The sequence below is a fragment of the Cotesia glomerata genome, linkage group LG8, assembly GCF_020080835.1.
Source record: "Cotesia glomerata isolate CgM1 linkage group LG8, MPM_Cglom_v2.3, whole genome shotgun sequence".
In the NCBI taxonomy this organism is placed as follows: domain Eukaryota; kingdom Metazoa; phylum Arthropoda; class Insecta; order Hymenoptera; family Braconidae; genus Cotesia; species Cotesia glomerata.
This window is the reverse complement of record NC_058165.1, coordinates 16,882,294-16,897,936: the sequence shown is the minus strand read 5'-3', so window position 1 is coordinate 16,897,936 and position 15,643 is coordinate 16,882,294. Positions and strand designations below refer to the sequence as shown.

Genomic DNA, 15,643 nt, shown 5'->3' with positions numbered 1-15,643 from the left:
TTATATAAATTGACGTGCGAAAAGTTTTATTTGAGAATTTGAATTTAAAATGGCTTTTGACTTTTGTTTCATTGCCTCGTTAATAATCGAGGTGATTTGTCATTAAAATTTAATAGTGGTCCGAGTTTAACGAGACGGCAGCATCGATGAATAATCAGCGGGTCAGAGTTAAAATTCGGGAAAAATAATTTCATTTGTCGAAAGCAATTGCCTTTTTTTCATGACGCTCCGTCTCATTAGCGATCGATGCAATTAGGCAAATATATAATTTCACGAGAGATAAATGAAATTTATAATTAGCCGGTTTTGACGAGCTGAATTCAGCTACCGGGTGAATAACGTTACAACAATTACAGTCTCACTCAGCAGATCAACTCACGCTCTTACCGTCGCCTCTGTCGTTACTATTATCGTTATTTATTTTATTGTCTTGTTAATTAATCCAAGGTATTTAATAGTTGGGATTAGAGTAAGTCTCGCGTGGCAACCGGGAGTCTAATAGAACGGAGTGAAAAATTTTAAATCTAATAAACAGTCGCCTCGTCGCGTTGTTTCATTAAAACTTAACAGTCGATTCATCACTCCGGGATTTATATTTATGCTCAACGGCAACAAACGTTAAGAATTATAACTACAACCCCTTCGACTATTATTCGTTCCAAAAAATTTAGTTATTCCCTCTCGTACGGTGACAATTTACATTTATCCTTTTTTAAATTTTCGCTTTATTTTATATCAGGGCAACACTTGGCCGCAGCCATTTTTCCAAAACCCAAAAAACTCGAAAAAATTCAATTTTTCAATTCTTAGCTTCAGTTTTCCAATGATTAAATTTTCTACACAGAAAAAAAGGTTCACTTGAGTCAAGAAAATATTTTTCTTTTTAATTATTTTCTTGAGCGAAAAAAACATTTTTTTTGACACAAGAAATTTCACTTATTCCAACAGAATTAATTCTCTTGCTTTAAGAAATACGTATCTTGATCCAAGAAAATTTATTTAAGTTAAAAAAATCTTGTTGTTTTGAGAAAATTCAGCCTCTTGCTCCAAAAAATTTAGATCTTGACAGAAGTAAATTTTAAAAATTTTGCTGTGAAGCGGGAAAGAATAGGAGTTACGGTAATTATTACGTGAAGCGTTCCACATTCACGTAACCGGATATTGGTAGGAAAGGATTGAGAAAGGAATGTGGGGAGGATCATCTTAATGTGAGTTTATAGAATATGCGAGAAAAATTATTAGATAGCTCGGACTGGGATTCGAACCCAGAACCTTCCGAAGACATGTCGGCTACTCTACCATTTGAGCTATCCGGTCTATACTAAATTTCCTTTCGATTATTCTATATACATTAAGCCACACCGTCCATCTTACATTTTTAAGATTTTTAAATTACGTAAATCTTAAAAATTAAATATAAAGATAGAAGTAAATTTTCATTAATATTTTTATTGATTAACATGTCAAATGGGAAGATCAAATAATATTTCATCATTTTTTTTCATTCAATATATATAATTGCACGCTAAAATAATATAAAATGGATATAAAATATTCAAGAGAAAAATTTTCTCAAGGTGAGAAAATTTTTTTCTCAGCTGAAGTAGGTGGCGCTGCTTCCCCAAAGTATCTAAAAATCTTGATCAAGTGCAAAAAAAATTTATTGTATCAAATATTTATGATAATTTGAATTAAGAAAAAATTACTTTCACCAAGAATAGAATTTAAAGAAAAATTTTTACTTCGGCTAACACACTTTCGGTTTTCCTTCAGGCACCCGAAAATTTTCTTGAGCCAAGAATTTTGTTCTCCAGTCAAGAAATTTTTCTTTCTGTGTACTTCTCATCCAATTAACGCAAAAAAAATATAATACAATTAAAAATACAAATATAATTTATTTACATTTAACCTCGATAACCACTTTACTAAACCTTAATCCGTCAACAGTTTATTAAACGTCTTTTTTTATTACGTGACAGGTCAGTAGATCGGGTTGAAATTGCCCCGACTTAGAGAAGTGATTGATGCTCTTCTCGTGAGTTTTTCTTAATCGAGATTATCATCTAGGACTTGCCGTTTGAGAGTCCATAATCTATATTATTCTGTCTAGTCCCCTATAACCCACCCACGAGCTCGAGCTGTGATATGACTTAGCGGTTAACCCTGCCATTTTTGCTCCCATTACCATAAAAAATTCCTGACTTAATTTTTTTATTGGAATTGTACAATATTCGCCGGCCATTAATCCGCGTAATCGATACTCGATATCTCACCCATCACCTATCGACTATCACCCGTCCTGACTTTTTGATTTCTTTTATTCGTTCTCGAATGAGTAATACAAACCGATTACCAAAGTTTAACTTGGATCCTCTTACAGCCATTTATTCGGAGAAACTTATTGATAGGAATTGAGACGGGTATTAAGTTGATTTTTTCTCCACCCCGAATCGAGGGTACCCTGACTTGGCTCATATGTTCCAGTTCCCGTGAGTTTGATGCCGACGACCGATCAATCGTTCTAGATTTTTTTATTTATTCCACCGTGCACGCAAAAAATTATTTTGTCGGAGTAACAGAACATGAGACAATAGAAAAAAATCGATTAGTTTTTTTTAAAAAGGTCAGCTGAGGTGCAATGACACATCAGTTGGTGACGCCAAAAAATCGATTTATATATATGTTGTTTATATTCATGTACACTGAAAAAATGAGATTTATATGGATACCATCTGAGGTAGTACTTTAGCCCCATCTGTAGTGAAAAAAAATTTCAGATGGTAAACCTTTTTTATGCAAATTTTAGTGAGTACTATTGAAGGTAGAATTGGATACATTTCTAGTTAATTTGAACGAAAAATCACTTTGAAGCGTAAAAACGAGAAAAAATAGAAATTTTAGTCATTGATCCTGCTAGGAAGTCTAGAAATCTCAAAGGAACTCTAGAAAGGTCACAAAATCTCTAACCAAAAAAATAAATTCGGAATTCTTACATTAAAAAGAAAAAAAAGTTAACTTGATTAAAAAGAAAAATTCTTTAACCACGTGAAATTTACTTCAATCAAGAAAAATTTAGCAGTTCAAGAAATTGTCTTTTAATTCAAGACATTAAAACTTCAAAATAACTTTTTTGGTTCAAAAATAGTATATTACACTACAAGGGCCGAAAATTCAACTTTTGGGTCGTGTAGTGTATACGATTTTTCTTCATAGCCGGTCGAAAGTACGTTATTAATTTTACTTTTTTTAACTTTGAATGTTGATAAGTATGTTTTTGATGCCTGCCTTGACATTTGCGGCACGAGCGAAGCGAGTGCTGCTGGTCGTGGGGGCAGGCATCAAATACATTCGAAGAATCAAATCTGGTCATATTTTTTAATACACTGAGAAAAAAAATACTTTATAAATAAAATTTTCTTGATACAAGAATTCATGCTCTTGAAAATTTTCAAGAATATATATTCTTAGCTCAAGAACTTGTTAAATTGATTGAAATAATTTTTACTTAATTTAAATAAAGCTATTCTCTTGTTTATCTATTATTCAAAGATAAATATTGATGCTCTTCTCTTCAGAAATTAATAATTAACAATAATAGAATATTTGATCGTCATCGAATTTCTTGTACCAAGAAATTGTTAATTGAGTAAAAATATTTTTTTTTTTTCAGTGTAATAAATTAATTTCATTTTATCTAAGATGTATTCATTTTCATTAGTTTAACAAATTATATTAGTTATTATAAAATTTATTAAACAAAACATATTATATTCTAAAAACTCTTATTGCGTTTTTTATCGTTTTCATTTTCAATTGAATGATCACAATTATTAATAATACTTCCATAAAAAACACAGTTTTTAAACTTGATATTCGAGCAATTAAAAATTGTATCTCCACTAAATATACAGTTTTGATAATTCATAATTTGATTATTCAAATTTAAATTTGTAGATAAGCTTTCTGACGATAGTTTATTGGTCGGAATATTGAATTGACTTTAATAGTACTTTGATATTTAATTAACAGACGACAAAACAACATTGATAATTATTTTTAAAGTTAGTGGTAGCAACAGAAATAATAGCGGTTAACAATTTGTTATAGCGACAGAATAAATAGTCCCTAGTTACGAGTGTAATTACGCATGAGAAATTCTTTCCTCCTGCTGTTACAGAGGGCATGCGTGTACTTCTCACAGGGAGTAAATGTTAAACTTTCATTCCTGCTAGTAAGGACAAAAGTACGTACTTTCGACCGAGGTATGAAGAAAAAATTTTTTTAAGGAGATCCATGTACTCTCCTAGTGTAAAGAATTTCTACAAAAAAATAACACGTAGAAATACTTTTGTTATGCATCTTAAAATTAATTTTTAAATTAATTAATAACATTTTTGAGGAAATTTCCGAAAAATTTTCACATTAAATAATTATTAACATTTAATTGACTAATAAAAAATATAGCACTCTTAATTACCAGTATACACTTGACAACACCGCCAGAGTTCCCTAACCTTCATTAGTATATTACACATCTAGGGCAGTAAAATAAGAAATGTCTCAGATCACATGTAATTGTTGTCCGATGCGAAGCCGAGGTCAATAAACATGTGATCTGAGGCTTTCTTATTTACTGCCCGTGGTGTGTATACTATTTTTCTCTTCGACGGAGGCGGAAAGCGGCATCCACAGATTCGGTAGAATCTGGCGCCAAGTTCCGTTCAAATCTGCTGTAAACGGAGCGCCAGACTACCGACTGTGTTTACTGTAAGCAGAACGGTATTTTGAGGTTGCAAAATTTTATTTAATTCTACGGTACTTTTTTTTCCTAAATTGTATATTATAACAGTAATTCATACTTTATTTGACTGTTATTAATTAATTATATTCACTTATAACAATTAATCTACTTGAAATTATTAAATTTAATCAGCACAAACTATAGCAACGCAAAAATTTCGATCCTGACTTTTTTTTCGATGGGCAAAGTGATCTGCCACAGACTAAATAATTCGAGAATGCATAGTAATCCTTCATTAGATGGGAAACTACAGTTAAAAATAGATATTTCACAGCTTGCATCTACACCCGCCAGGGTGCGCTGGAATTATTTTTACATAAACTGTAGTTTCAAGGGGATAGTTTGCTATAAAAAATGCAACCAACGCGAGATTTAATTAAGTTGGTACCAATTGTAAATTTTTATTATAATTACAAAAAATACTAAAATCCGAACAAAAACAGTTTCACTGTAAAAAATCGCGCCAAGTCCACGTTCATAAGACTTTTAAGAAAAAAAAATTTTTTTTTTTTACAAAAAGATATAAAATCAAAAAATTAAAAAATCCAAGTAACCGATATGATTGTTTATGATTTTCGGAAATTAAAAAAAATTTTGTTGTAAATTTAAAAATTAAAAAAAAAATTTTGGAACGTACTTGGTGTGCATCATTGTGTATTTCAATTTTTTTAAATTTTGCAATCGCGCACACTAAATACGTTCCAAAATTTTTTTTAATTTCCGAAAATCATAAACAATCATATCGGTTACTTGGATTTTTTAATTTTTTTATTTTATATATTTTTGTAAAGAAAAAAACAAATTTTTTTTTTCTTAATAGTCTTATGAACGTGGACTTGGCGCGATTTTTTTACAGTGAAACTGTTTTTGTTCGGATTTTCGTTTAGCGCAGCGGGAGGAAAATTGACGCTTTCCGCCCGGAGGTGAGAAAAATTTATTTATGTTTACTGTCTAATTAAAATGACTAAGATCTTCTAGTATTTAAGAAATCGCGGTTACTTATGTTTTGGGTAGCTGCGCAAGCGGTGTTGCCAAGTCAAATGCAAGACTTTAAAGAACGGAAGTTGCTTGTGATTTTTCATAAAAAATATAAAATATCTCCGTAATACGTTCGGAAACCTACTTTTTTATTGTTTTATCGAAAGCTTATTATTTTTTTAATCAAATTCAATGAAAATAAAATTTTTTTAAAATCGCTAATTGCATTAAATATTCCGGAAACCTACTGTTTCTCAATTTTTTTTATTAATTATTAGGCTACATAGATTGAATTCACAAATTTTTAGGAAGTTTTAAAAATTTGATTACTTCGTGTTGATCTCCTTAGTTGAATTATTTATTTTTCCAGTTGTGCAAATTTCAGGATCGGTTAAGATTTGTTTATAGTTAAAAATATTTGTTAATATTTAACAAATCGTTTGTAAGAAGCTATTTCTTACTTCTTAACAAATATTTCTTAGTATTTAAAAAGATTTATTAATATTTAATAAATTAATATCAGATTTATTAAATACAAACAAATCATTTTAAATACTAAGAAATATTTGTTTAATATTAAAAAGTGGTCTCTAATAAATGATTTGTTAACTATTAACAATTATTATTTAATATAAATAAATATTTCTATCAATGCTCACTTGTACCTAATTTGAATGAAAAATCATTTTAAAGTTTAAAAATTTGATAAAAATTAAAAATTTTAGTCACCGATCTTGTAAAAAAGTCCCCAAAGCTCAATTTGTCAAGACACCTTTCTAGTACCTTTAACCAAATTTCGATAAAAACTCGATTAATTAAAATGAACTCTAAATTAAACTCCTCAATTTTCAGGAATTATCCATTGTTAAAAATAAAGAAAAATAATAATCTTTGATCAAACAAGTAAAACTTTTTTTATGATTATTGGGGAAGCAATTTATCACAGTGACTTTAGAATTTTTTATTTCATCTCATCGCACCTAACCGTCCTTGTCCTCCTTGAAGCAATCACCATTTTTTACACCCCGTCTTCAAAGAACAATTTACTAGCCCTCATTACTCAATTCTTATCCAATTTACTCAATTGCTTCCACTTTGATAACAGCTCATTACTTCGTTATTTTATTTTTTAAAAACATGCCTATATATTTGAAATTGAAATCCCTAATTATGATGGACAATTATCGCTCATATGAACTTCCAAGTAATGACCGTCTATTCGTTTTTATCTTTTTTATCACAGCCAATTTACTTTACTATCTTCTCTATTACGAGAGCTTTAAGCTTTTTCCAATTCTTAACTAGGTTCATCCTTATTTATTTCTTCATTATCATTCTATTTTATTTAACCGAAGGCTTAATTTAAGATAAAATAACACTCTTTCAATATTCAATTTTACTTTTATTACTTCTATTCTGTCCCGGCAACTGGATATTTTACAAGAATAATATTATTTTTAAAATGAAACCGAGTTAAATCTAGTGTAGTATAAAAGTGGACAAGGCGCCACAAGGGATGCTCTCTAATAACCTGAGAAAATAGATAAAAAATACAAAGTAAAGGCTAAAAATATACACTCTTTTATTATTAAATTTTTATTGCCCAACGCAATTTATGCTGCAGTATTTGTAATAACATTTTTTATTTAATTAAAACGGAAAAATGTATATGTTATATATATAAGATTCTAACTGCAAGTAACAAAGTTATTAACAATCATGAGTATAGTTTTGTATAATATCTAACTCTAAAACTTCTTGAAAGTTTGCGATGCGATAACCCTCGGGATGGTTGACCATCCATCTTACCGCGATAAATTTAAATAACTACAAATTATACATAGCTGTCGAACTTGTTTAAAGTTTGTTCAAACAGTCGGTAACATAACGAACAGATCAAATGTTTAACCTTATGATTTGGAAAGCAAATATTTCCATCGCTGTGCAGTAATTCATTTTCTGGTACTTGAAAGTTTGAAGTTTGAATTTTGAGGTTATTAGTGGAAATACGGAAAAATCATTAAGAACTTTTTTTTGTAGGAAATTTAATCCTTTACAAAAAGGCCCTGGTAATTTTTTTCTATCTTTTACTTTTTAATTAGAATTTTGATTGCAATTTCGATTATAAGGGTCCTTAATTAAAGAAAAATTTTCAAAAAGTTTGAAATAAAAATTTTTTGATAAATATTGGAAATAGAAAAAAACTCTGAGAACGTTTTTTGTAATAAATTCAATTTTTTACAAAAAAGGTCTTTATCAATTTTCTTCTATCTCTTAATCTTTAGACAGAATTTTAATTTCAAGTGTTTGATTGAACATGTGTTCCGAAAATTTCAAAATCAAAATTCTGGGTTAAATATTAAAAATTCAAAAAAATCCTAAGAAATCTTTTTTGTAGAAAATTAAATTTTCTAAAAAAAAAGGTCCTTACACTAATAAAAAAAATCTGGAAAACGGTTGACCCTAAAGGCCATCCCTGCAACTTCCCGCCAATTCCATACCTAAACGCTTGAAATTGCACTTATGACGTTTCTGAGCTCTTCGAGCTCAAAAATACTATTTATCTATTATTTTGAGTTCTCCAAGCTCAAAGAAATAGCTTTTGTATGCTTTTGAGCCCTTCGAGCTCAAAAGTCTGATAGAAGTTTAATAAAACAGTATTTTTTGAATTTTCAAACTGCAATAATTTCTAAATGAATGAATCGATTTTCATGCGGTTGGAAGAATTCCACGCAGCTTTTTAGAATCTATGATGTACTTTTGAACACAAACTGATTGAACTGAAAATCTTAGAGAAATTAAAAAAATTCACTTTTTCCTCATTTTTTCGACAACGATAACTCACGAACCAATCAATCAATTTCCACGTTCTTGGTGGCGATCAACGTGATTTTTTGAGCTCTAATAATTATTTTATTTTGTCAAAAACGATCCGAAAAGAAATCTCGAAGTTATGTGAAAAAAACACTTTTTTCGAAATGTTTCGTTTTCGATAACTCTCGAACCAATCAACCGATTTTGATGGGACTGGTGGCAATCGACGTGGTTTTTCAAGCTCAAGAGCTGATTAGTTTTTGGAGTTGATCAAATACACCTGTCAATAAAGATACTAATTTATAATCTATCATATTACTACTTTCTTTTGAGAAACGATCTTAATTTAATTTAATAAATTTAAAGTTATAAATATATTATAAATTAACTCTGATTTTAAGAATAGAAAAAAACAAAAAAATGAAATAATAATCGTAAAATGCATAGAAAAAAAAAATTAAGAAAAAAATCTGAATTTTTTCAAATAATTATTTGTTCAATAATGAATTTATTTCTTTGAAAATATCTATCAGAATAAAAAATATTTCTCGTTTTTTTTTTGTAATTTAAATATTTAATAAGTCTCATTTCATTAAAATAAATATTTATTTTCTCTAATTAACTTAGTTTCAACCTAAAATTATCGACACATAACAAGACAGATACATTCATAACAATCACAAGTAAGGTTAGGCTTATAAACATAAGTAATAGGGTAAGCGCGACTACCGGCTTTCGGACTTTCTGCCGCCTCGTGTCTCGTTGTCAGTGCATGAATACATTATTTCGGCTCCCCGTCGTAAGGCGCATGCGCGACTTGATCACGCCATAAAACTGAGGCTTTCTGCCGTGAAATCGCAGCGGGAACCCCGTACTTTCGACCGGCGTAGTAAGAAATAGTATATTACACACCTGTGGCAAGAAAATGAGAAATGTCTCAGAACACATATATGTTGCCCGAGGCGAAGCCGAGGTCGACATATATGTGGTCTGAGATATTTATTATTTTCCTGCCATAGGTTTGTATACTATTTTTCTGTCCGACAGAGGCGGAAAGCGGCAATTTCGTTTAGCGCAGCGGGCCGAAAGTTGCCACTTTCCGCCTGGAGGGCAGAAAAAATTTTTTTACTTCAAAATTTTTTTCCGACTTAAACTTATAACAATATAAATAAAAAAATTTGTTCTTGAATCAACAATCAATAATTCTTGAAATGAAATAAAATTATTCTTTATTGAAGAGAATCGTTTTTGAATAAAGAATTCACATGTATCGATCGAAGATAATATAGTCTTGAACCAAGTAAAAATGTTATCGATCGGAGTGATTAGATCTCTCGCTCCAAGAAACATGAAATCAAGACAAGAATTTCTTGAAATAAGACAACTACTTCTCTTTAAAATAATTTTCTTGGAGCTAGAATGTTTTTCTTAAATGAAGATATTTTTTTTGTCAGTGTTCTTTATTCACAATTTCAATTATAGTTCTTCGCTGCTTTAATAATTGGTTTTAAATAGCTCTTTAATCATATATTTATTGTAATAATAATTTTTATTATAATTATAATTATTATTTTTATAATTATAAATAACAGAAAATTTTTTACTAGAATCGTAAATTTACAAGCATGTATGGAAAACACACATTCCATGCTTGTAAAGAAGGACTTTCTTATAAACTCCGCCGTCCATCTTACGGCATGTAACAAATTTTATTTTGTTGAGGAAATTTTTTATGAAAGTTATTTTTATTCTGAGTAGTTTTTTTTCTGAAATTATAATTATAAAGCTTGTCATGCTTGCTTGGGACTGGTGAGGCGTGGGTTCGAATCCCGGTGTGAGCTGAAATTTAATTTTCAGTAATCATCGGTGCTCGTAACTCACGCCGGGCTGTACAGGTTTGGGTTTTTTAATGGTTTCCCCAAGCCTTGTGCTACCGGTGGGGCACAGGAAAATGCGTGCAGTTTCCCCAAAGTCGGCCCATCGCCGCATTACTCTCCAGGCTGAAAAAGTATGTAATACCGCCAAACTTATTCTGCCAAACTTAATGTACCGATCAGCCTGGAGTCCCCTTCCGGTCTCGGCCGGACCCCCATCGAGACAGAAGTCTAAAAAGCGGGGTTAAAATAAAAAAAAAATAAAAAAAATAAAAAATAATCATATATTTAATTTGAAGAAAGTGTTGTCTCTATATATACTTTGGTTAGAAATTTCTGGCAGCGAGAGGGCGTAGCCACCTAGCCGTGAAATCAAAAACTACACAGAAAAAAGGTTCACTTGAGCCAAGAAATTATTTTTCTTCCAACATAATTAATTCTCTTGCTATAAGAAATGCGTATCTTGATCCAAGGAAATTAATTTGAAAATCAAAATTCTCGGTAAAATATTGAAAATTTTGAAAAAAATAATGAGAAAACTCTTTTGTAGAAGATTAAATTTTCTAAAAAAACGTTCTTTTCAATTTTTTGTTCCTCGTTCTTTAAAAAAAAAAACAAAGTTGATTAAAAAAAAGCTAGATTGTCAAACGCAGCCGGAAAATCAACAGAATTTTTCTAAAAAGCTTTTCACAATTTCCGTCACTCCTATTGAGTGTAAATAATTTCAACCAATCGAAAGTATCCTTTGTATCCCCCGAAAAATGTTTTCCAGCACTCAGAGTATCCAATAGAATTTACTCTCCCAAAGTTAACTTTGAGCTTAACGATAGACTCAATGGAACATATTTCTTAGCGCCCACATTTCAACAGATTCACCATTTCAGGAATTCAATTCTTCTATGGAAATAAATCCCACATAGCTCGCATACAATTGGAATTCACTTACCTCTTATCTGTATAAAACGTATCCAGCTTTTCTGTGGATAAATATATATCTATAACCACTATTTCTAGCAAGTGAACTGCCACCTGGTACTGCCGCAGACACTGATGATTTTTCAATCATCTCACGTGGAAAGCTTTGTCGGTTATATTACTTTTATTCGGACATATATCTAACAGGAATCTAGCTTTCAACTCATACATTCCTTATCATAGTAAGCGCCGTTTTATTACTTTGCAATTTGATAATTTAACTTTTCCAAGTAGATTCCACGTCCGTAAACTTTCTGCTAGGTAATTTTCAATCAATCCCTATCTTTATCGCTTTTACTTTATTGGATTTCTTACAGATGTAATAGACGTTTTTTTTTTTTCAACTATTTTTTATCCATTAAAAATAAATTTGATTAATATCTTGAAATAAAAAAATTCAATTCAATTCAATTCATCTAAATTAACTGCATGAAAGTGAATAAATGTTAATATATATATATATATATATATATATATATATATATATATATATATATATATATATATAATTATATTTATATTTACGGTAGAGTCATTTACCCCGCTATATATTTATTGTATACGCTTAGTATTCAAATAAAAAAATAATAAGCACAACCGTAGCACATAGTGCGAGTCATGCAACCCCGTATCGATCGTTTATAAAGTTCTTTAAGCGAAAACTAGATACACGGAACAGGCTATAAAAATTTTAGTGTCATTCTTGGGAACATTAATCGAACTGAGTCTAGATCTGTTGATGTTTCTTTACAATTATAGATGGCTTTTTATAGATCAAAAAATTTTTGTGGGTATTTATATTAAAAAACAGAACTCGTGGTCTATGATAAAAAGATTATTGAAACTTTTGTTATACAGAACGAAAAATAAAATTCTTGGCTCCAGAAAATTTTCGGGTGCCTAAAGGAAAACCGAAATTGTGTTGGCCGAAGTAAAAATTTTTCTTGAAATTCTATTCTTGGTAGAAGTTATTTTTTCTTAATTCAAATTATCATAAATACTTGATATAATAAATTTTTATAATTGATCAAGATTTTGGATACTTCAGGGAAGCATCGTCACCTACTTCAGCTGAGAAAAAAATTTTCTCACCTTGAGAAAATTTTTCTCGAGAATATTTGATACCCATTTTATATTATTTTAGCGTGAAATTATACATATTGAATGAAAAAAAATGATTCAATATTATTTGATCTTCTCATTTGACATGTTAATTAATAAAAATATTAATGAAAATTTACTTTTATCTTTATATTTAATTTTTTGGAGCAAGAGAGAAATTTTCTCAAGACAAAAAAATTTACTTCTATCAAAAACAAAATTTTTTGGAGAAAGAGGCTGAATTTTCTCAAAACAAGAAAATTTTCTTGACTTAAATAAATTTCCATCGATCAAGATATGTATTTCTTAAAGCAAGAGAATTAATTATGTTGGAGTAAGTGGAGTTTCTTGTGTCAAAAAAAAAATTTTTTTTCGCTCAAGAAAATAATTAGGAAGAAAAATAATTTCTTGGCTCAAGTGAACCTTATTTTCTGTGTAGTTTCTGATTTCACCGCTAGGTGGCTACGCTTTCTCGCTGCCAAAAATTTCTAACCAAAGTATATATATGGACCACACTTTTTTCTAATTAAATATAAAATTTAAGAACTATTTAGAGTCAATTATTAAGACAGCGAAGAACTATAATTGAAATAGTGAATAAAGTACACTGATAAAAAAAATATCTTCATACAAGAAAAATATTTTAGCTCCAAGAAAATTATTTTGAAGAGAACTAGTTGTCTTATTTCAAGAATTTGTATTTTGTATTTCTCTATATGCCGAAAAATATTTATTAATATCGAGAGTAGCAAAAATACAAAAATTTATATGCTTAAAACAAGTACAATAATATGTTAATTCTCGAGTGGCGCCATACTTGGAACAAGTCGGTAATATCTTGAACCAATATTACCGTCTATCTTAATCCAAGAGAAAGAAATTCTTGGGCGAAGTTGTATATATCTTATTTTAAAACAACCAAGTATCTTGATTCGAGAATCAATTTATTAAGTTAAGAGAATTGATTTACTCAAAACAAGAATGACATTATGAAGAAAAAGTTTTTCTTGAATCAAGTCATTTTTTTTTATCAGTGTATTAAAAATAAAAATAAAAGATGACTTTTTTTTTTTAGTAAATTAAATTTTCTACAAAAAATGTCTCTTATAAATTTTTTTTATCTCCTATATTTTGTTCCAAATTTTAGTAACTTTTTGTTTCTTAAATTTGTTTGATGAAAAAGTGTTTGTTGGTTAAATTGGTAAAATTCTTCAATCTTCAATTTTTTCTTATCCTTTTCGTTTTATTTCTCCTTACGTCTTTCGAAGCGAAAGCCCTTATTGTATTTCATCTAAAAAGAAAATTTTGTTTATTAATTAAATAAAAACAAAAGTAAAAAAATTTTTAGTAATTTAAAAACTTTTAAAAATCTTGAGTAAGCCCTTGAAAAATTTTTTATCTTACTGATCTCTCAAGAGAACTATTAAAACATTATATGCTAATATAATGTTTACGGTTAAATCTAAACGAATGTACTCGTTAGCGTGCTTCATCTACAAACTTCTAAAATCAGGTGAACCAAAGTTCCTTAGAAGTCTCTTCGTTGAAGAATCCACAGATATTAGAAGATCGGAAAGAATTGCTGCTAAACAAATCAATGTGTCTTTTAAAATGCCAAACTTCTCAACTACTACTTTTGAACATTCCTTCGTAGTTTCTGCGATCTGAATTTGGAAGGAATTATCATTTGAAGTCACAAATTCACTTAGCTTAAATTCTTTTAAAACTAGTACTTTTGAATTCTTCATGAAACGTCAACGAGATAATGAATCTTAATTTCAAACTTTTAAAGAAGACAATGAATCCTAATTTTCAAACCTTTGATATTCATTTACACATTTCAGTTACATGGGTTTATCGTTCTAGATCATCTCAGATTATCATCTTCTATAATTTGTATAATTTGTACCACTGAGTTTAACTCTTAAATTGTTAATGCTCAATTTTTATACTCAAATTTATTTTTTTTTCTTGTATTTGTCATAATTGTATTCCAAAGTAAAGTAAAGAAAAACGATCAATTCTTAATATTTAATATTTTTTAAATTTTATATTTTCATTAGTCATACGTGTTATTTTATTGTAACTCTTTTTGTATACTTTTGCCATCTGGCTATACTGCCTTGGCATTGAAATTAAATAATAAATAAATAAATAAATAATATATTCCAGCAAGAATCTCGAAGAAATGAAATGTAGGTTTTTTTGCATCACCCTGGTAAGTTTGCAATTGTAAGTTTGCTTCTTCTTTAACTTGTGTTCTCCGTGGATATTTTCTTAACAGCGTATATCGTATATCACATGAATTATTATTGGAAGTAGCACACATGTGGTGCATACCAGTAGCACAAGTGTTATTAAAATTTATCCGTACAGTAAACCAAACGAGTTATGAGTTCCATTACACATTATTTGTTCATTAAACTGTTTACTCGTTGGATTATTAACTCGTAATAGGCGTCGTTATATGATGTATGATGTGTGACTAAGATAAATTAATAATGACTAATGACATAATGACTAGTTCAAATAATGTATGCTTGATTAATTTCATTAAGAAATTTCAATAAATTATTGCTCATTTCAATTTTTTTTTATTTTTTACAAACTCAGTCAGATTTGATGACTATGAATATTTAAGTGTTCAATGATTGAAGTGTGAGCAATACTTTTTTTTTCATAAAAAATATGGAAAATTACAGATCAATAATGAAGGCTCAGAAGAGTCGGGTCGGGTCGTATTATGGTGCTTGGAATAAATTTCTCATAAATAAATATAAAGAAAAGATTGAGGAGTTACCAAGTGTGAGAACATGACCGTGTAGGTCGACGGGACGTTATATAGTGGCACATAACACGTTATCCATATCAAAACAAACGTGACATCTAGCTTGATTTATCGGGAAGGGCCGTTCACTAGTCGGCTACTTCGTCTTATCCATAGAAAATTTTAAAATTTTAATAGAAGCGAGGATTTTCCTACTGTTAATTAGAGTTAAGTTTGATCATATGTTTAAGACCCGGTCGAGTTTTTTCTCAAAAGAAATCGATTTGATCATTTTTATTCGCCGAAAAAAAAATTCATTACAAGGGATGCTGA

The 15,643-nt window shown here is 29.5% G+C and overlaps 1 protein-coding gene across 3 annotated transcripts in view; it reads left to right on the top strand.

Annotated features, from left to right (window-relative positions):
- LOC123270511 (calcitonin gene-related peptide type 1 receptor-like) overlaps positions 1–15,643 on the top strand; it is a 280,947-nt gene that overhangs the window by 43,853 nt on the left and 221,451 nt on the right. The window lies entirely within an intron of this gene.